Raw genomic sequence first — 24546 nt, forward strand, 5'->3', positions numbered from 1 at the left:
GTAGGTAGGCAGGCTCCAATTGTACCGCGAAAGAGGGAAAGAAGTTGAAAGAAAACGTGACGTCTTTTCCGTTGCGTCCATCGCCAAAATGAAAGTGGCGAATGTTTAAATCAACGCTAGTCAATCAAAAGAGAGGATGACTTTCGAAATTATTGGTGAAAAAAGCGACGCCTCTTTGTAGAAAAATGTCCAGTTGAGGGTGAAAGAATTAATATTTTTAGCCAATTTTTGGATATTTGTCGTCCGAAGTGTCGCGCTTCAAAGCAATACGGATCTCGTGAAGATCTGTCGTCGCTGTCGAAAGTTTTAGGCAGACATACATACATACATACATACATACATACATACAGATATTTAAACAGAAACGTGAGATTTATATAATATACTGGTCTGTGTGCCCGGCGTCGCCCGGGTGTTTGTAAGTGTGTTTTGAGCAAGAAAAAAATAAAGTTGTCGTCGGCAGGAAGGCTCGAACCCGTACCGCGAAAGAGGAAAAGAAAGTTAAAAAAATGTGACGCGTTAGCTGTTGCGCCCATCGCTAAACCGGACGTGACAGAGATTTAAATTAAAGATAAACAATCGGAACGAGGCGATGCTTTTCGAAAATATCGGCGAAAAAAGCGACTTTTCCCCGTAAAAAGTGCCCAGTTTAGGATGGAGTAATTCGTCCGAAGGGTCGATCTTAAAACGATACTGATTTTGTTAGAATCCGACGCTTCTGTCGAAATTTTTTGCGAGGCATGCATACATACATACATACATTTAAACAAACAGATGAGATTTATATTATACATTAGTGATGGGACAGTTCAAATATTTCCCCGATTCTGATACAATTAGCGATTTCAATTTTTATTCATTATGAGTCTCTTAATATTTAACTATAGTGTTGGTATGTTTTTCCGATTACAGCAAAAATACGTGTTAAATGTGTTATATTTTTTCTAACGTGAAACTACACCAGTGACGGTGGTGATCTACAGAGTTTAGTATTACAAGTTGTTTGAAAACAATACATATTTATTATTTTATTATTTCTACCAGCATGTGAAGTTTGTGTTTTAAACAAAATTCAGTAAAAAAGATATTCAAAGGAATCGTGTTGAAAATCGAAAAATAGGCACACATTTTTCCGATTTTGATATTCCATAGAGTTCCGACTGTCCGTTTCTGATTCTGACTTATCGTATATATATATATATATATATATATATATATATATATATATATATATATATATATATATATATATAGCTCCATATAACAACATTTGGAGGGGCATGACTGCCATCATTCAGAATTTCGAAGAATTATGGTAAAAAATACGAGTGCTGCAGAGTGAGAGAAAAGGCTAAGAATACTCGAGGCGTTGTACATTAAGACAAAGAAGCCTAAGATAAATAATATTAATTATGAATGCAGCCAAAACGTTTTGAAATGTTTGGGATAAATTTTGAATATATATATATATATATATATATATATATATATATATATATATATATATATATATATGCCTGTGTGTTTATTAGGAAATATTCTTTCGCATATTTATTTCGCCTTTTACTTATATCAATCTTTTTATTCAGAAAGCTTGATGCATGTTCAGTTTTACTACAGAGCAAATTAAAAATGGATTCCAAAACATATTTATTCCAGAATCTAAGATTTTAATTAACGCATTTCTATCAACACGTCTAAATTCAAAGGTGGTGTAAAAAATTAGGAAATTTTAACACGCTGAACACATTAAAGGGTAAGGAGAATAAAATCTTGGAATTTGGAATGCGGGCGTTTTAGCATGCCTTTATACACACACACACACACACATATATGTGTGTGTGTGCGCGCGCGTGTGTGATAGACATGTACTTCATTTATATTTTCTATTAGATGCAATTTATTATTTATTTGCTTGCACCTATTTGAACTTGATTTTGACAATTCCTTTGATTCCTCAATTACAAACGTATTATCGCTATGAATGATTTTATTTATTTGTGATTACCTGTTTATAAATCTCGCTTCCTTTGAGAGCAGAGTGAATGTTCTATCTTTTTCTCCCTGTTAATTGTAACCTCGATTTTTTTTTAATCTTAATATTACTCATTCTCTGTTTCCAATTCCAATGGGTAAAAACCGGTTACTTGGCGCCGAGATGTGTTTTGTTCTTCTGTCAACCTTCATCACTGATATTTCATTAATTATGAAAAGCGAATTTCACGAGAATTACTTAACGTTTATGTGATGCCCATTTTCGTGTGAGTGAGGTCAGAATGTTCATCTCTTTTTTACCTACCTACTTGCTCACTTTCTTTTAATTTTCATTAGTAATATTTTATGCATGTCTCATTTTTATTAGAGATGAGTTAAAATGTAATTACTATTATTATCTTCTTCTACTTCCGTATTAATAATCATTCTATTATTATTATTATTATTATTAGTAGTAGTAGTAGTAGTAGTAGTGGTAGTAGTGCTACTACTACTACTGTTACGTATTGTTATAGTAGTAGTTATTCAAATTCATTTGAACTTGTCATAGGCCATTTATAGTGAATGTTCACTGGAATATCTGAATTCTAAGGCAGAAAACGTCTCCAAACATTTTCACTCATTCCGTCTTTTTTTTTCAATTACTATTGTAAATCTATTTGAGTGACCACAAGTATTATTTACAATTGAGTTCGTGTTTGCAATCGCACTGTTCTTTCTATGTGATTTGAGTAGCTGGATTTCAGTAAACAGGTTACAGTTCACATAGAGATATTGATTTTCCGTTTCTCAGGCAAATGGATTTTTCAACCCGGACACTTTCAGTGGCGATAATGACCGCTGGTATAATCGCTCTTTGTAATCAGTCTAAAACAGTTGTGACATTAAAACGGTTGGTTAATCATGGAATTCTTGGTACATATTCCCCCCACCAGTTTTAGTATTTTTGTTTCGAAAATAGTACATTTTACAAACGAAAATTATATTTTTCCTAAACTGCTGTTGGTAGACCTTAGTAGGCTTGTTAATTGGTGTCTGCGTTTCATGACTTTTCGTAATAGTCAGCTGTTACGATTGTCTTAATATTTCAGATATTGCTATTGTCTCTCTAAAAAAAAAACTAGAGTAATTCAAAGTCCTTACGTACATTATCATTAGGGCTCTGCTAACAGCATATTCTTTTCATTATTACGACTCTCGATGATATATCCAACACAGTTAGAAACAGTTTATTAACCGATGACTACATCGCTCTATATAAAAGCATATAAGATATCAACGGATACACACTCGAGAGTCAAAACAAAAAAAATGAAAAGAATATGATGTTGTCCTAGCTCTAATTATCATATTCAATGTTTCTTTGGATTTGATTTTTTTTGTTCTTTTGATGGGACATCCTTTTTGCTAAAAATACAATAGAACTCATGTAATATTTAATTCTTCATTTCATGTCGCTGTTTCGGACTAGAACTAACATAAACTGCAGAATAAAGTGGAAGATGAGCTAAGGTCGAAAGAGCCTTGTAATTTTGTACAGAGACATGCTACAGAAATGTATGCGACGCCAGACCTTTGAATACTGCGTTACTTATTGCGTTACAAGAATGCCCCCCGATGGCTGCGATACCCATGGATAATATATGGTCCGTTATGGTGTAGTTCTCGAGATAAATGTTTGCATATTGAGGAGTTTCAATTTAAGTATGACCTTCCATGTCAAACAATTCAATCTATAAGGTGAATCGGTTAACTGACCTTGTTATCCCGTTCGTAGAGCGATATAGCACCACGTGGAACGCGTGGAACGCGTGGAACGCCAGGAAAGTGAACAACTCATAGAATCAGTTGATTGTACAAATGTAGCATGAAAGAACAATACAGAATTATTAACGTAAATACATGGGGTCGATGTAAATAAGCGTCCTCCAGGTTCAAGTACTCTTCACTGAGGTTAGGGTTAGTAATTTATCCCCTCGGTTACTTCATTCTTCTTGCCCCCTCACAACTATCTTGTACGACATCAATCGAAGCAGAATATTTTTTTATGGAGTGAGTGAAACAGTTTATAAAGTATTTTTCAGTTTCAGTAGTCTTTCTGTAAATTATCTTTATCTTTCCGTTTTATTATTATAATTGTTATTAAAATTAATTTTTACCAGTCACCTCTCAGGACTTGTGTAGAACAAGGAACCATCGGAAACTGTTCTGAGACTAAACCTGGCTTACACGTCTAGATTATTATTATTATTATTATTATTATTATTATTATTATTATTATTATTATTATTATTATTAGTTATAGTGGCTTGTCTAAGTCTATTTTTAATCATTAATCATAAGATATACTTTCCATATTTTACGTACTAAGCCACACAAACTAAAAATCATCTATATAAACACATGTAGTAACACTTGAAAACACAAATTACTCCCAAATAAGAAAAGTTGTGCTCTCTCTGCTATCAGTGCGGGGAAGCCATTAGATGAAGAAGACGCGAATAGCGTGGCATGCTTTACAAAGAACCGCAAGATAAGCCAGACGAAACCATGTAAAGTCCCGAGAGTTAATGAACAAAAGCAGGGCCGAATTTGAAGAGAATATGGGCAGTATTCCGCGCATGTTTGATCAGTATGCAATACGTTTCCAAACTTCATAGAACAGCACGTGTCTTTAATGGTGATATAAATTTATCCTACATAATTTGTAGTCTTTCTCCATTTAAATTTACATCTTAAACTCACTGATTTTTCACGAAGTTTTGTTATAATATGTTGATACTAATTTAGTTGGTTAAATATTCTAATAATGGAATTTAATATTTTTCTATATTTTAGAGCGCCTTAACTAACACCATCCCCAATTGTATGGGATTTTGTTTACACTTCTAAGACGTTCAACAAAGAACGTTTCATCTCACCGGTCTTCTCGAAAGTTATTCAGGTTCAACTATTTTTAATTGGTAAGTATTATTTTTGTTTTGTCTATGTATCATCTTAAATATTTATGCTATATATCTCGGTTTTGAATATTGCAATAAAGCGCACACGGTATTGTAATATTTTCTATTTTAAACTCATGTGTTAATTTTGCATCTTAAAAAATACTGTGCAGGATGAAATGTATGTTTACAAAAGCATAACAAAATTCCCTCTTAAAAGTGGTATTATTTGTTTAGTTCGGTCTCATCCCCCACGTCATTGATACAGAAGTGAAATTTAGACTTTTTTTTCATTCATTGTTGTTGAAAAATTAGAAATATACTCTTTTTCATAAGATAAAGGGTTCTTTTTGAAGTTCCGTATCGATTTCTGATCTGGAAATAAACCTTCTAGGATTTATTAGAGCTCACATAAAGATGGGTTGAGGTTTTAATGGTTAAAATGGTTAGGAAAAAAAATCATAGATTGGAAACATTAGCTAAATAATGCAGATAGTAAAAATCTTCAGTTTCCATCAACAATATGAGGGAATATCGCATTGAATACCATCTATCACCAATGCTTCATCACGATTTTAGAGAGAATCTAATATTTAAAATGATATATTCCATTTAAAGATATTAAAAAGTGAAACTTGAGTTTACTTTCGGCAGCATCATAACTCTCGTTTCTATTGTACTGTCTATTACTGCCCACATTCTATGAATAATGTTTCTAACAAATAAGGAGGAATCGCTACGTTTTCAGAATATGCCTAGTTAGCACGAACTAGTCACAAGATTATGACGTTGAAGATGTATTTTTGTAGCGCTTTACACAACGCGACTTCACGCATTTTTGGAACGATTTCCATAAAATATGGAATCCTTACTATAAGGAAATGTTATAATAGTTGAAGCCTGAACATGATATGAACGGATATATTATATTTAACTGAATACAAGAACGGTTTGCTCTTTGGCTAGAGTGAAACAATTTGGCACTCGATGGGAAAGCAATCTGATAAATTTAGGGTAACATTGTTTTCCCCGAAATATATTAAAAAAAAATTCTATGAATTGAAACTCCTCTTTCGCTTTTATTTATATAATACTCGCATTTCAAACACTATTCCCTTATATATATATATATACATATATATATATATATACTAGAAATGATAATTAATAAAAACTGAAGAAATTGCTCAATACTGTTGTAGAGCAAATATGCGTTTCATTTTTTATTATCGTATCTTTCTGTTGAATTACATTATTGTTTACGCTACCCGGCCTTTTTTTTTGACCGTCTGTAGCTTCCTCAGACTTTCACTGTAAAAGTCTGAGGAAGCTACAGACGGCAAAAAACGGCCGGCTGGCTGAAACAATAATGTAACTTTAGAGAAAGACACGGTAATAAAAACAAAACATATATATATATATATATATATATATATATATATATATATACATGTATACATATGTATATATACATATACATATATATACATATATATGTATATATGTATATATACATATATATATATACATATGTATATATATATATATATATATATGTATATATATATATATACATACAAGGGAATATTTTTTGAAATGCGAGTATTATGTACTACTAATGTCAGATGCCTATACATAAAAAAAATCGCATAGTATTATTAATTTATCACTTTTCCTTCGCATTTTTATATATGCTTAATAATACATTGGCTTCACTAAAAAGCTGTGCAAATAAAGAAATAATTGCAGTGTTATTCTCAATTTTTTCTCGAAATTGTAAAACCAACTACAGGTCCAAAAGGGAAACCTAGACGGACAAGATAGTGGAATTGCTGTTTCTTTTATTTGTGGGGGGAAGGCCAGAATCTGTCGATTCCGTAGGCTATGGTTTAAACAAGTTAACTGAATCGAAAACTATTTTACTGTACTTTCTAGATTAATTATAATAGTAGTTAGTGTATAACACATACAAGAATAATTCAGAGTCATTTCTGTCACTTTTTGTTATAAAATACGCTCATTATATTTATTTTGTGTAATATACGAACGAAAACTCATACTATGCAGAGTATTTATCTGTTTTTAATTTCGTATGAATGAAATGATTTTAATGCTGGCATTATTTTCACTTGTAATATTCCAGGTGGATTTTTTTGTAGAAAGACATCGGATAGTCACAGGAACTACGTGAAGGTTGCCAAAATTCTAAAAAAATAGAATTCTGTCTGTTGAGCAAAGTGTATTCGAACTCAAAAAACCCAGATCGTTAGACTTTGGTGTGTACTACTGAGCCAGCATCATTTAATAGACTGTGCCAATAAGGTCGCACTTTATATTCACTTATACATGAGGCTATGTCGCAGTATAAAAACACTAACGAAAATGCTTTATTCAAAATGGTTATGTACATAAAATGAAACAAATTCCCGGAATTTGATTCCACACAAACCATTTATTTTTAAATGAATTTACTCACTAAAGCAATAGTGGTATAACAAGCTATGCATTCAGATATTTATTGTAAAATATTAATTCACATTTTCTCATAGGCAAAGGTCAATCGGCTATGTTGTAATTCACAAGAGAATAAGAGAATATAAAAGAACGTCACTTTTTCATTCATTTAATTATTATTAAGATAACAAATATTATTGTGTTAATATTTGGCCATTTTACCTGTTACTACTTTAAGTAGTCGTCACTGGAGAGATGTCTATCGTCGGATTATAATTATAGCACATTTATATATGTAAAATCTTACTAACTGGTGCAAAACCAGCCATTATAAGAGGTTCTAATTTAACGCAAGCTACACAAACACTTAAAACGTTCTGATAAATCACTACAGCTGTATTATTTCTACCTATATTTAATAATAGAACTTTTATTTGCATAGAAACATAGTCAATTACACATTAAAACGTTCCTATCTATCATGATCTCCGAACAGGACAGCGATTTAAACCATTTTACGCGAGATTTCTTAAAATAGCGAAGTATTTTAAAGAATCACTATTGTGTTACATAATATAACATGTTAATATAGTTATCATATTAAATAATAATTATTTATTATTATTATTAATGAAAATGCTTCACATAGCTATCGTATTGAATAATATATCTCCACAGTAGCTATTGCACAAAATAGGATAAACTGTTTAAAATTATATGGTTGGATTAAATAATATAAAATGTAAAATATATGTGATATTAATTAATATAATTTAAAAAAATAAATAATGCATTACCAACATTTATTTGAAAATAAAATTACTTGATATAATATAAAACGTTTGAAATGCAAATTTCTAAATGGCGTTGTGAAAATAGACATTGATTGTTACATAATATACCCTGTTATACCCATCACATAGTAGCACATAGTATGTCATGATGTAACTATTACATAATATTACATAATATAGAATCTCATGCCGAGTGCATAATATTATATAATATAACATCTTATATCTATTACATATTATTACATATTGTACCACGATATACATAAATCATAATATTACATAGTATACCATGGTATACAGATTAACCTACCATCTTATACATATTACAAAATATTACATAGTATATCATGCTATACAAATATCTCTAGATTTTAAATGATGTATAAATCCAAAAACGAACAGAATAAATGATATAGTATTCCTGTTTTTGAATTTCGGCAGTCGCATCACATAGATTAAAAAAAAAACCTAATCGTAAATTGTCAAAACGAACATTATCTGTAGCACTGAAAATGCTTTCTGGGATAGCATTCCATTTATAGATCACAAAAAAAAATAAACAAAATAAACTATCCGGAAGGCATTTCTCCAATGCAGCAGCTTTTAATGGAAAAATAAATGTTCAAGACACTTTGGGTAAGATATATTAGTTTTTCTTAGAGATACATGAAAAAAAATAAGGATAGAAAAGAGACACTTTTCCTAAATGCAGTTTCAACGTGAACGCCATTTTTTTTCATCTCGTCAAGTTAGAGTATGTAAAATCTGTATTTTTTTAAAATATTTTATCAGCTAGAGTATTGTTTTCTTTTTTATCATACTTGACCACGCAGCTTTAGGAAAATCTTTAACAATACATTCATCATAATTTTGTTTTGGAATAAATGAAATAATTTTTGTACACACCTATGTATTGTGAATGTGTTGCCTATATTTAAGTCCGCCAATGTGGTTATAATATTGGTTTGGTTTATTTTTGGGCTTAAGTATGTGTGTTTGTTTCCTGTTTACAGCAAGCGTCAAAGCCTGTTGCCAAGGTCGCTAGACAAATGGTAGGATCCTTCTACCACTTCAGAAGATATCTCACTGCTGATGCAATTCTTTATCTATATAAAAGTCAAGTACGTCCAAGGATGGAGTTCTACTGCCACATCTGGGGAGGAGCTGCTAAAAACAACCTATCTGGCCGTGACAGAGTACAAGATAGACTTCGTAGCTTAGTAGGGTGTCCTTTTCTCTTCCCTGCAACCTCTCTCCCACTGAAGATACATTGCGAGTCTGTCTTTGTTTTATTGTTATTTCCATGGCAAGTGCTTATCTGAGCTCCAATCTCTGATCCCTCTCGCCAATCACAAAAAACACGCGTCTAGCTGAAACCACTGTCAATAATTTCCCTCACTCTTTATCTTTGCCGAAATCAAAACGTAGATTCCATTAACACAGCTTCTTTCTTAGAAGTGCACGCGTGTGGAACTCTCTTCCTTTTGCCTGTTTCAACCTCACTGCAACTTGGATGTCTTCAAGTCTAACACAAACAAATTCCTGATAAACCGCTCCCTTAAGTAAGATACTTTATCAAATCTCCATTACTAACGATTACTAGGATATTATTCCATTGATTACTGTACACGCAATAACTCTTATCGCCGAGTGGCTTCCGGGCCTTGATAAGTGCTGACTACCATATACAAATCAGCAGAAAACTTAATAGAAATTTATTTACTTTTACCGTTTAGGATGGAGCTACTTTACAATTAAAAATTCTATTTTAATTCAATGATCACTGTATATATATATATATATATATATATATATATATATATATATATATATATATATATTTAATTGTTGCTTTCTTAATAAAAAATGTTATGTTTCAGCTTGGTTTGTAAACTGAAGTAGTACCGAAATATCGTTCGAAATTTTAACTTTTTTACTTCGAACTGATTTGATTTTCATTGGGAACATGTGGAATGTCTTATAAAAAGTACATTAACAATTTGATCATAATTGGATTCTCTAAATTACTGGTCCATATTGTTGCTAATAAAATTCAGTATCGAATATTATTTTGGCATTTTATCATGGCCTTAAAACGGCCGATGATGGGCAAAATGCTTTAAGTATTTTATAGTTTATAGCAATAGAAACTCCCATACAAAATGTCAACGTTACTAGATTAATATCTATTGAGGCATTGCCGTTTGAATAGAATAATGTCAGAAATGAAATATAAAAATCCGATAAAAACAAAGATCACGGGCAATCCTTACGTATGCCATCTACAAAACTCACTCATACTCTTGTAAGGCATCAGATATTTTCAATGTTGACACTCATGATTTTAGTGTATTTCTGTATTAGCCAACAAAACTGATTAAGAATAACTGAAGTAAATGTTGTCTTAATTACTCATACCTACGATACGTACGTCCAATGATGGAGTTTGAAAGAGAAATATAATAATAAATTTTTAATTCTCTAGAAAATTAGATAGAGGTCACGTGTCATTTTACAAAACTAGCGCATTAGGACAAACATATTTTGTCATAAAAAATACTTTAGCAAGACTATCTGTATTCCTCGGCAAGGATGCCCCGAGTGTTTAAAAATTAAACAATAAATAAACCATTTCTACAAACGGACGTTAAGTCTAGGAGGACTGATATTCTCAGACCGAATATAAAACGTCATTCAGCCACACAACAAAAAGGGTTTTGCCAAACCGATTATACAGAGCTTATCCGAACGTGTCGCATACACACACACACACACACACACAAACACATATATATATATAGGTATGTATATATATATATATATATATATATATATATATATATATATATATATATATATATATATATAGTGAGTGTAATAAATGTCTGATACAAATAAAAAAGTTGGTCTATTTTTATTACAGGAAAACAAAAACAATAACAAAGTGCTTTCTAATCTATTTTTGTATGATAAATACACATCTCGTATCAAAGCTCTTATATAAGTACGCATTCACTAGATAACTGCATAAATGCCATATCTAGGTTTCCAAAATTATCCAACACAAAGAAAAATAGTATTACTATTTAGTAATATGGGCTTTACTCTCCATAACAGCTTCCAAACGTTTCGAATACTTCCTTACAAGATTGTTAAAGATGTTAACTGGAATTTTATCCCCCTTTTCTCAGCAAATTTGTTTAAATTCTGTCAGATTCCTCGGATCTCTCTTTTGCATTATCACCTTCAACTCTCGCCACCGATTTTCAATTAGGTTGAGGTCAGATGATTGACTTGGCAATCCTAATACCGTTCTTCCCTACTTCCAAAACGTTGCGCGTGTATATGAACATGTTCCAAAACGACGTACATGTTGAATAGTGGGATGTTTATTTTATCTGTATATTCATGTACGTGTAAACGTGTGGATGTATATCCCTCATATCATTTAGTTGATCGTCTAGTGTGTATATTTTAACATTTATGCAACGGCTTTTACAGGAAACAGTTTACGTGGACGTATGAAACCGTTGTAGACAACAGTTCTTTTACCAGGTGTAAACACAACATATACCTGAAAGTATATTAACATTTATTTTCATGATTCCGGCCAGCATCTTAGCTGCCTGAGATAATGCCGCTCCCTGCCTCATGGAAATATCAACTCCCCTTTTAGTCGTTTTTTTTTTGTCTCTGAGGTTTAGCTAACGAATGATTAGACTCTCCCCAAATCTACATCTCATCACGTGTCTAAACCCTAATCGCGGACGTAATATAAATCTGATTATTTGTTTATCCAAACCAAAAAATATGTTTTCCTGTATTTTCTAAAATCACATTCTTTTTGTAGTTGTTTATTATTTCAGTTTTTAATCACTTTTTCCAATCGAATTGTTTATTTTTCTTCTCGTAATAATCGATCCAGCGACCTGCCGATGGTCCAATCAAATGATAATAATAATAATAATAATAATAATAATGTTTGACACTTGCCCCCGGCCACCACAGTTAACACAGATACTACTCTATGGTCAAAGCCAAATGGTTACAACATTGCATAAGCCCTTTGCTTCGGATCGTTGCCCTGCTGGAATATCCAACCATTCAAATTCTCTGCAGACTTCGAGAGATTATCGTCGGGTATAGCCCGATACATCTAAGAATTCATTTTCCCAAACCATTATATTTCCACCACAAAACTTCACTGTAGGTATAGCATTCTTTGGGTCAAACGCATAGATCTTCTGTCTTCAGGCATGACGTACATTATTTTGACCAAATAACTCAATTTTCGTTTCGTCTGACTATAATATTTAATCCCCAAAAACATAAAATTTCTTCAAATATTCTTTGGCTGATTTCAGACGCTTCTTTATATGAATCAGCTTTAACAAAGGAGTTTTTCTTTGTTTCCGCGATTGGAATTCTTTCTTTCAATACACAGTTCTTATTGTATTCTTGCATACACATGTCCCAGATACATATATGTGTGTAAATATATATATATATATATAGAGAGAGAGAGAGAGAGAGAGAAAGAGTGAGAGAGAGAGAAGAAAGATAGAGAAAGAGAGAGAGAGACTATTTCCATTTTAATAGCGGTTCTCATCTATAATTATGTTTCGTATTATTTACTTCTGACATCGATAACTTCGGGCTTGCTATGTAATCTTTAATGAAAGTCGATATGAAAAGAAATATCTGGACGATCAGAAAATGTACTATTATATTTGAATTCAAACTAGACAGTGCATTAATAAAAATGGCCGCTGGTTACATTTGGAAAGGACCCCATGCTTCGTTGAACGACAGCTTGCCTAATGCCATATGTTAACAGAAGTAACGTTTATTTTTATTTTTATTTTATTCTATCTCTTTTTCTCTCTTTCCCCCTTATATCGCAAACGCTGACACGAACTCACTCCCCGATTCTCCCCGATTCATGGGTAAGCTTGTAGAATGGCACACCTGACGCGAAATGAAATGACTGCGTGTCCGAGGTGTATAAAGACTTACACTGACTTGCAACATTTAATTAGAAGTGTGACGGAATTAATATAAACATTACACGACATAAAACGAAGTACTTCTAATTCATTAAGAATGCACATATATCTACGTAATATATAGGTGCCGGTGATAGTGTGCTGCTGCTGCTGCGACTGATGATGATGATGATGATGATGATGATGATGACGACGACGACGACGACGACGACGACGACGACGACGACGACGACGACGACGACGACGATACGGGCAAGATTTGAAAATCCTATTAGTTCCTATTCGTTAGTTTCAAAAAGTGGAGAGACTTGAATACGAGTTTGGTTTTGCAATGTTGGGAAACTTCAACTAATCAGAAATGTTACGCTCTAGATTGGGACAAAAATTATAATAATCGTCTTACTCTCTTGGGTGGAAATGGTACATCTTTCCCCTTATTACTATTAAAAGTAAATAACATTTTTGTTGCTGTCAGTTGTAAAATATAACGCAAATACAATAGAAAACAAGTGAATCATGCATGGCCCTCCCATGAGTGCACAGTGAACGAGGCATAAAAAATGACTAAGTTAAGCATTTCCCCTCCTCATTTAGCCCCAAAAGTATTCAAAGGCTTAACATGTTTAAATTTGAGTTCACCACCATATAAAACTGTGAAATAGACATGTACAGAAAATTGTGGAGAGATATGGTAAAATAGTCCCCAAAACGTTTTCATTAGCCCTAAAAGAGACCCTGGGGCACACCCAAGAGATATCGCGAAATCAGTTAGTTACAATTTTCAGAAATTTGTATAGAAATCCAACGAATCAGTTTTTTTTTTAAGAAGCACAAAGGTGTCAATTTTAGCGATTTTAACCCGAAAGGCACCTCTGTGGAAAATCCGTTCTGTTACATTTTTACTCATATCATGTTTTATGTTTGTGCAAAATTTCAAAAATTTCAAGGCGTAGTTATTGAGAAAACTGCGAACAGACGAACGGACGAACGGACGAGGGTGAATTTTCAGGTTGGGCCTCCTTCTCCAGGTTGACAAATTAGAAATACTTATATGACTAGGAAACATAGTTGCAGGTGGTAGTTCTGCTATTGCTACTGATCATGTTGCTGATGCTGCTGCTGCTGATGATGATGATGATGATTCGAACAAGATTAGCAAATCCCATTAGTTCCTGTTCATTTTTTCACCAAGTGGGCAGAGTTAGACTCAAGTTCGGTTTGTAATGTTGGGAAAACTAACTGAACAAACTAAGAAAGTTTCACTTGAGATTAGTCAATCAAATATTTTAAATGGCCTTACTCTACAGGTATGTATTTTTATTAACACGGAGCAGAAATGCTGATGCATATGATTGATAGACAGATACTATAACTTTCTCCTAACTCTTCTTAATAGTACAGAACAATATCGTTGCCGTCGCAGGTACAATAGATGATGATGATGATGATAAGTATGACGATGACGATGACGATGATGATGATGATGATGATGATGATGATTCAGTTAGTCTTTATTACATACACCACCACATCACATATCGTTTATTACGCTGTTTGTTTACATGTACGCATGCGTAGATCAGTTTAGTAGAAATGGGTGGAAGTAAATACGATGTTTTCACTTGAAATAATTATTTTATAGATAAGATTTATTCAGTTCCGATAGTTCTGGGTAATTATTTCGTAAAGTAATCGGTTTGAAGTCATTAATCCTCGAAATCACCCAAAATTGATGCTTAGCATATACGAAGGCAGACTAGGCGGTGGGACAGAAATCGGTGTCTTGCAATAGAAGAATCGTTATGAACGACCCTTTGGTGGACACAAACAGAATACTCTTTTCCCGGCTTATTCAAGCAGTTCACCAAGGACCTGGGTAAGGATAGAGACTGCTTTCCTTACTTGTCTCATGCTTCTCCAGGATTGAGCGTGAAAAGAAGGAATTCTGGCGTCTTTGAGGGTCCTCATATTTGGCAGCGCAGAGTTTGATAACTAAATAAACAAAGCGGTACAAGGGAGGCATTTGTTCTGGCAGTGAAGTACTTTCTGTGTAACCATAAGGTCAGAAAAATCGGAGAACTCGTCAACAACGTGCTGAATGCTTTCAGATACCTGGCCTAGCACGTTGGCATCAGAATGCGTTACCTCTTTACACATATTATCGGTTTCCTGAGAACTTGAGTTAAACGAGTGACGAGCAGGGGTAAAGATTTGAACAGCACTTAAAAAGGATAAAAACTGCGTATCAGGGTCGTTGAGAAAGGTAATGGTGGCAAACTACTGTTGGAAACTGAAGAGACATATTTTACCGTTGAAAATTTAATAGTTCGAAGAAACGGGGCTTTGAGCCAAAACGCTTAGAACACTGACAAATCAAGAGGTTCTACCAACAGGTAGAATTTAGAAGGTTGTGCATGAGTATCGTCTAGAGGACTTCTTAATGCATATATATATATATATATATATATATATATATATATATGTATATACATATATATAATAAACGACTATGGCAATAATAATAATTTAGGAAGGTTATGAAAGAAATAGAAATAGTCATATAATGACGGCGAAGTTAAGTTCAATTCTCTTGTTGATTGGAAAGTTGTGTGCAAAGATAAGAAGTGCTTCCGAACTTCTTAGATCACCGAGGTTTACAAGTGAGACAATAATGGGGACTTTAGTGTTACTTAAATTAATGTATTCCTAGAATCATGGGACTGTAGTTTCCGAATGATCTTTTGATGCGTGCGTGCAAAATATAGTAAGATTTATAACACGTAGCACTTTGAAGGATATAAACAACATTTACGCCTGAGATATAAATCGGGCATTTATATTCAGAAGAATTATTCATGTGTTTGTAAAGGGAGGTATGCTAGTAAAAATTATCAGTATAGATGTTTTTCTATGACATTTCGTTAGGGTCAATTTTTAAATTAGAGATCCTACCCTCGAAAAATTACAGTTACTACAATATGCCTTATATAAATACGTTCATATATAGAGAGTGTTAAACAAATATATATATACTAAAATAACAAAAATTACAATCATTTGTTAATTTGTCAATTTGTATTCCTATGTCATTTCCATCATTAATATATCCTTTGTTAACTGAATTTTAATTTAAGAAGCCGTATATTCAGACGGCCTGATCTGCTAACACCAGAAATGATAAGAGAAATGAGACGAAATATTAAAACTAAAAACAAAATATGAAGGGAAACATGCTGAGAGCAGACATAGTACAAGAAGATAGATATATTAAATAATATATAAAGCAAATAATGATTCTACGTGTTACGGATGGTAAGTTTGATAAAAAAAACACATCTAAAAAGGTTTTTAAAACTATCGGATTTAAAAATACTTCATCTAAATATTCGTGTAAAATATTGGGTCTTATTGCAAAACTCTCTTTGTTGTACAATTGCTCGGAATATATTCACTGTTTCAAAGGTTGCAAATCTAATTGTGTACATTATTAATTCAGAAATGCTTGACATTTTGATGCAAGTCAAGGTACACTCATTTAAATCTGGCTTAAAACAATCAAAGTCAGCAAATTGCAACTATCCCTTCATTTATCTGGCACAATATCCAACAAATGGTCTAAAAAGTTTTCCTGATTTGTGCTACTATAGAAACGGCACTACACTGTAATCTAAGTTCGGGTATTTACGAAATGCTGAAATCAGGCAAGTCAACTTTTCTGGTGAAAGATTAAGACGTACGTCCAAGAAAAGAAATCAATAAAGTGCCACACATTAAATCAATAAAAATGTTTTCGGTGTTTCTATCTCTTTATCTCTGTTTTAATTTTATTTTCAGTTGAAGTTCTCAGAATTCAAGCGGCCCCTTCCTTTGGCTAACACGTGAATTATATATGAGATACATAAACATTCGAATGTTCGATTAAAGTTCTTTATCTTCAAGATACTGAGTTAGTAAAGAAGAGATAAACACCCATTTTCTCTGCCCAATTGACCATTTCTATATTATATATTTTTTTAGTCTATTGGTCTTATTAGATGACGGAACACGAATTCATCTACTCATCTTGTGAAGTCGCAATCGTCGTTTATTTATACGAGATAACAGCACTTAGAAAAGGTGCACTATCTGTTGTAAAAGCTAATGTGGGTAAGTCATACGGAGGAGCTGTTGTTTGGGCTGCGAATACAGTGATTTTGAATATTTGTTTGCTGTTTATATATAGGGAATAATATGCCAGGCTGCCCTGACAAACTTGTGTAAAGAGAGATCTCAGACACGTCAGGATATTATCTAACTGAAATCCAAGTTCTCCCCTGTTTTTACTGTGATGTAACACGTTTATATCTAATATATTTCCAGTTTAAAATGGTCACTTATTCTTGAGCGAGGATTAACATAACCTTCAAATAATTCTATATTCTTAGAAAAACAGATTTTCTTTAATATGAATAATTGTTCACAAGTAAAAGGTTATGACTTCCATTTAACGAAACACGCACACAACTAAACCAAAACAATACGCGTCATTGCCACGTGATGTTTACTTTATGCAAATGTCAAAGTAAGTAACGCCAATATGCCAGCATACATTGATAATAATAATAATAATAATAATAATAATAATAATAATCATTATTATTATTATTATTATTATTATTATTATTATTATTACGGAACTTCCACCAGAACAAACTGCGTAAGTTAGACTAAAGATAATGTAATAAGAATAGATACACGCACATACACGCCGACACACCAAAATGCGGATCACACACACACACACACAAATATATATATATAAATATATATATATATATATATATATATATATATATATATATATATATATATATAAGTGTATTTAGGAATAGAGCAAATTTTTAATCGTTTTTTTTTTGCCGGAAATTTGGCTACGAAGGGGCTAAAGTTCAAAATATTTTACCTCTGCGGTCTTTTCAGTAAATTTTGGGTCTAAACATTTGAAATTTTACGTAAAGGATATTCAGTCATGTGGCAATTTTTAATACGTTTTTGGGCGAAAATGTGGCTGTAAAGAGGTCTAAGTTGCTAGAGTTTACCTTTGCCGCCGTTACTAAACTCATTCGCCAATATTGGGTGTAAACACTTTAAATTTCAGATGTAGGTTTCCTGGACAGGAGTCAAACAGTTTAATATATATATATACGTATTTACATAAATTTATGTCTAGTACATAGCGCCCAAGCAACGTTGGACTGAACTGGTAGTACACACACACGCGCATGCGCGCACACACACACACACACACACACACACACATATATATATATACATATATATATCATCTGAAAGCGATAGTGGTTGCATAGACACAACTCTTTACACGGTTATGTGTCTTAATTTAATGCAGTTTGTTTCCCTCTGCCATACTTTTACAGTATTCTTTCTATATATGGCATTTATATAAACGGTAAACGAAAAATTTCATTAACATTATAAACAACAGTGTCAGCAATAATAATAATAATAATAATAATAATAATAATAATAATAATAATAATAATAATAATAATAATAACAACAACTTTAAGGAACGACACAAAATAGTCGAGAAGAGTTTAGGAGGATAAAACGGCCGAGGAGAGAAAGTACTAAACATAACTTTACTAAATTAGTGTGAAGCGAACTGGGATGTTATATAGGCTTAAGTTCCCAGGAAAACCAGAATCTCTAGTCTTTGGGAACGGCACACGACTTTTCTTGTTGCTGAAATGCATTTGAAAATGTTTTCGAAAGCGGTAGACAATACTGGAAATCTTGGAGACTTATTGTCAGCCAGATTTCAAATTACACGTCTGGAGAATGCTTTATCATATGAGCGTCGTTTTCAAAATAAAGTGAATTATATAGGTGAAGAACTAGGGCGACGAGATACCTTTTCTGCTCTGCTTTTGAAACTCACATGATCAATATCTGCAAGACAGAGATAAAACGTCCATTCTATGAATGCATTATGTCAATCGTCAGGATAATTCTATTTGTAGTCTCCTCTGATCTATTCGGGTGGAATAAAATGCAGGAGGAATATTTTGGCCGGTTCTACTACTACTACTACTACTACTACTACTACTACTAATAATAATAATAATAATAATAAAAATAATAAAAAAGAAGAAGAAGAAGAAGAATAGTGCTAAGTTGGAATTCAATGACGGAGAAGTGGTCCCAACATCACCTGAAAGCGGTAGTGGAATATGAAGATCGTAAGATTCGCTGGGATATTATGTTTCAGTGTGGCCGAGAGATAACTCACACACACACACACACACACACACACACACACACACACACACACACACACACACACACACAAAACGAATATTGTCGTTGTGAAGAAAAAGCCCAATGAATGCCAAATTATTGATGTGGCTTGCCCAAACGACATAAACTTAGCGGGCAAGAAGAATAAGAAACGACGGGACTATCAGTAACTGAGAGTGAAAGTTGCTAAGTCATGAAATAAGAAAACTTCCAGCAAATATGCGCTTGGCTCAATTCCAGATGATCTTGATAAACGGCTGAACTGTTTGTTAATCAAGGACAACATCACCGTACTCCAGAAGTCAATTCTACTTCGCACAACAAACATCCTTGTAGACTTCTGTACTATGCTCACTAGCTTTTATGTAAATGCCCACTCTTGGGTGAAAAAAAAAAGAAAACGGTGGAATGCATTACAACACTGTGAAGTTTACGAATATAATAATAATAATAATAATAATAATAATAATAATAATAATAATAATAATAATAATAGAATGTTATCATGATAACAACACTAATAGGAAAGACAATGGACAATTCCGAAAATCTTTTTAAAAAAATAATGATAGAGATTTGAATCACAAAAACGGCAGCAAATATTCCATCTGATAAAAATAATGAAAATTATTGAAATATTTAGGCAAACCGTCGAATATTTAAACTAATGCACATAAGACGAACATAGAAGCTGCTGCATATGTCAAACACAAAAAAAACAACAACATGGAATCATTAAAACTGAACATATATAATGGTAAGTTACGTCTCGTTGAAAAAATGATCGTGTCAGTATAAACTGGCACCACACCAAGTAATCGAAGAAAGTCAAGGAGGATTAAAAGACCCCAGGAAGGAAAACACAAACAAGACAGCCACTGGGTAAATTGAATACCAATGGTCGCTACCATAGTGCATAGAAATAATTGATATTAATGAAAAATCAATGGTAAACGGTTATTGTGATAATGCGAACAAACTTGAAGGGTTTATCGAAAGAGGTGGTTAATAATTGAAATCTGAGGAGACTCAAGTGAAAATCCGAGGTTGTTATCAAAGAGAATTCTTTGATGATAACCTTCTTAAATATTTTTTAGTGAGTAATAATAATGACAACAACAACAACAGCAATACTAATACTAATACTAATAATAATACTAATACTAATAATAATAATAATAATAATAATAATAATAATAATCCATGGGAAATGAAGCTGTAAATAATTTTCTCAAAATGCTTGTGATGAGTAAATGCCCTTGGCAGACTGAATACGAGATCAATCACAACTCATGTGCATGATTAACGAATATGGTGGTGAAAACTGGAGAAATGGTGAGAGAAATTTTCACTCAAAATCCACTGGACTCCACTTCTTTTTTCAGGGAGTTAATCTAAAACGTGTTTAATGATGCGAAAGGACACGCTTACAAACCCAACATATGATAGAAGGCCCTTCGGCTTATATTGATAAATTACTTTATATGTATAAAATATAAATAAAGCTTTACAGAAGCATTGTGTGTATATTCTACTGCCAATAATTCTTTGTACATAGTTATTCTAAAGTATTAATTGCATCGTTTGAAATAGAAACTCTCCCTTTGAGAGAAATTTGTTAAAACATGCAATCTTATTGTTCAATTGATTTGCATGTACCGCATATTCGTCATATTTTAAATTGGTTAACATCACAATGAAATACCAATCGTGAACAGTTTTTTTTTTTTTTTATCGCATAATGCGTATAAACTGGGACTGTTGATAAGGCCACTCAGGTATTTCGTGTAGAGAAGAATGTGTGTCGCATTGCGTCAATGTGCTCAATTACGGCACGTCACTCATTTTATGGGGTTTATCAAAACGAAACCGAAAGTCTCTTTTATATCCTTATTTCCTACTCCGTAACCCTGAGTGGTTTGCGTCGATAGAATCTGAAACAAAAACTTTCTCAATGCATAGCAATAGGCGCAAGTTTCATTTCTTTCGGGGCAAATTTGTTTTATTCAGTCATTATGGTTTTTCTCGGGCGAAGTCTTAGAAATAGGGTGAAGATTTTATATTTGATTGTAGTTTGAGCTGTCATTTATCCATGCCATTACGAGAACTCTGCTGATCAATATTCTCAGGGGAATTAGAGACAAAATATTCGACAACCATTTCTGTCTCCTCGGAAATATTCTCCCCAAAGTCGCGTTCCATTAATCGTGCGATATCAATGATCTGTGTGACCCATCACTCTCATTTTGTTATGACACCTTAAAAAAAAAAACGAACAAAAAAACGAAACTGTCTTTGCTAATAACTTTTAATCTAGAAACAATGAGCTCCAATTTCTAATTCTATATATTGCACAGGCCAAAACTGCCAGTCCGTATACGACATGTACTTTTGTTAGTGCTTTGTGTCTAACGTCTGTGAGGTGAGATAAATAAACTCATTGGTTTGTTTAGCGAACTATTTTCGGTGCGTTTAAATCAGTCTCTTTTATCAGACTTTAAACTTCTGCATCTCTGTTCGATGCATACTTTTTTTATATAGAATAACACAGTGCTCTCATTGATCAGCCTATGTTTAGTTCTAATATTAAGTTATCAATATCGTTTCTTTGTTCGTCTGTATTCCATCTTATTAATGGGTTTAATTTCATGATTTGTACGCCTATGACATTTCGATCGGTTTCAGATCCTAAAATAAACCAACTATTGTCTCTTTGATTTAAATGTGGAAACTTTTTTAATGTTGATTCAGTTCACTTCAAGGACATTCGGAAAAAAAGTATCTCCTTTTGTTCGTCCTTTCTTTATGTTTAGTCGGAATACGTCTCCATTTTACTCGTGCGATACTTATATATTTTTACTCAAATCCCAATTGGAAATTTTCTTACTAATCGATCTATGCTTATGACGTTACAGAGGTCACTGTAGTTTAAAAGTCAAAGTGATTGTATACTGAACGATCAACGCCATCATGAGTATTTTAGTTAGCAATGGTTGACATATGTAGATTTCGATGATTTTTTGCCCAAACTCAACAAGTCTTTATAAAGCTTGAACGTAAAATCTGTAGTCAGTCGTCAAGAGATAATGGATTTTAAGAATGAAACTCTTCTGTGAGATAGTTCGTTTAGTATACAGACAGAAGGGGCACTTTTGTATTGGTTGTAGCCTGACGGTTCTTTTTGCGAATGTTAACTTAGCAGAGAACCGACTACATTTTAAGCGACTATTTATACTGAATGTTTGCACATCCTCACGGGAGCAGAGTTAGAAAGACATTATGATTTTAATGTGGGGAACATTCAGTTCTATCATAATTAGCTCATTGGATATGGACGAAAATAAAAATTGTCTCAGTCGAGAAGGGTTTTTCTTTCATTGAGCCAGGAAAATAAATATGAAGTATAGCGCCATAGCGACTACTACATCTTGATCCACGCGGGATTTATTTGTATATATGATCTGGCTAAGCGATTGTAAGGTGCTCTAATTTTATACGAAGCAGCACTATTTATCTAATCCAGTTTTCTACTCATAGAAACTTCTACATCAATTGGTATATACATAGTAGAAAATTGGAAACTAAGGTCACCTCCAGAATTGTCAGCAAGCATTGCAGACTTTTTTTATAGAAAGAAGACACATTTGGCTTCCACGAGTTTTGGCGAATGACAAATAAGATATTAAACAAATGCGCATCCTCTGTCTCGATAAAAATCAAAAGGTCTGAGGTTATTTCCTCAGCATCTGAGGAACCCCTTTTACTTTGCCAATACCCTGCAATTAATACCAATGTGATTACGCCCATTTACCTCTCGGATTTCCTCGTAAGACTGTAATGAGGTATATTCATAAGGTTGTCAAACGTATCAAGAACTTTGATGTCAGCAAGGCCATTGGTACTTAAAAACTTGCAACCGGAACTAGCACCCATTCTTACAAACATATTAAATCGGGGCCTGTATGAGAAAGGCTACCTAAAACATAGGAAGCCAATTAGATTTCTATACGTCATTAGTAAGTTGCTTAAATCAGTGTAAAATAGAGAAATCGTCAACAACCTCAGCAAAACAACCCATTCAGACAAGAAATATGATTTCTCTGTCGTGCGAGATCGAGTTTTAGTGTACTTGTTGTTGGTTTATTGGTTGCTTTGTTTTACGGCTTATCAACCCTTTTCATGTTATTATATGCCGAATCCAGTGATTTTGAAGAAAAAAATTTAATAGAATATACATATATTTTTTTGTTTTTTTTTAAGTTGGTTTCTGTTAAACCCATAGTTAGGACCCTAACAGGTACTACCACTCCGAGTCAGAGTGGACCTGGGAGCAATGGCAATTACAGGGTGGCTCCATACTCCCCTAAGCCTTCTAGCTGTGGCCTTACCATCGTATATAGTTTAACGTCATATCCCGGACCTGTACTAATTGTAATTTCACATTGGATCGATATATTTATCGATGAGCAATATCTCTTGCGATATAAACGATATTTGGTAGGGTTTATGATAGAGAAAATGTCTTCTTAAGAAAATTGCTAATTATAGATAATCGCGAAATGTTTTTTTTTCAAATATCGATTCATTTCTCGCCGATACGTTTATACAAGCGAACCGTCGATGGACAGAAGTCCAAAGCTCAAATTATCAACGCTGATTTGCCTCAGAGATACATGTTACATACAAATGTATAGATAGATATAAAATATGTTATTAAGGTACGTATAAAGTTGTGCAGTTTTGTCAGTTTGTGTATCACGTATATATGTATTAATTCGTGTGTGCGGGGGGGTGTTCAACATATATTAATAACGGTTCCATAATATATGGCCGTTTGGTAAGAAAACTAGCAACTGCAATTCGACCACACAATTGCTGACAGCAATTAATTCATGCGTACAGCTTTTTACCGATCAAAGGGACGTACTACACGTTGCATACTGATACATTTTTTCGTCGGGGTTAACCACTAAGTTGAACTCTGTAATAGAACGTTTAATGCGAGGACACACGATGACAACTCCTGGATATACTATAAACTAGCTTTAATTCTAG

The 24546-nt window shown here is 33.1% G+C and overlaps 1 protein-coding gene across 2 annotated transcripts in view; it reads left to right on the forward strand.

Annotated features, from left to right (window-relative positions):
• Window positions 1-24546, forward strand: part of LOC145297585 (uncharacterized) — a 1245286-nt gene that overhangs the window by 154769 nt on the left and 1065971 nt on the right. For both annotated transcript variants that reach the window (XM_080143628.1, XM_080143629.1), the window contains exon 2: window positions 4834-4958. The gene's annotated coding sequence lies outside the window, so the exon portion shown is untranslated. The remainder of the gene's footprint in view (window positions 1-4833; window positions 4959-24546) is intronic.

The sequence above is a fragment of the Euprymna scolopes genome, chromosome 18, assembly GCF_053919585.1.
Source record: "Euprymna scolopes isolate OS-2025 chromosome 18, ASM5391958v1, whole genome shotgun sequence".
NCBI lineage: Eukaryota > Metazoa > Mollusca > Cephalopoda > Sepiida > Sepiolidae > Euprymna > Euprymna scolopes.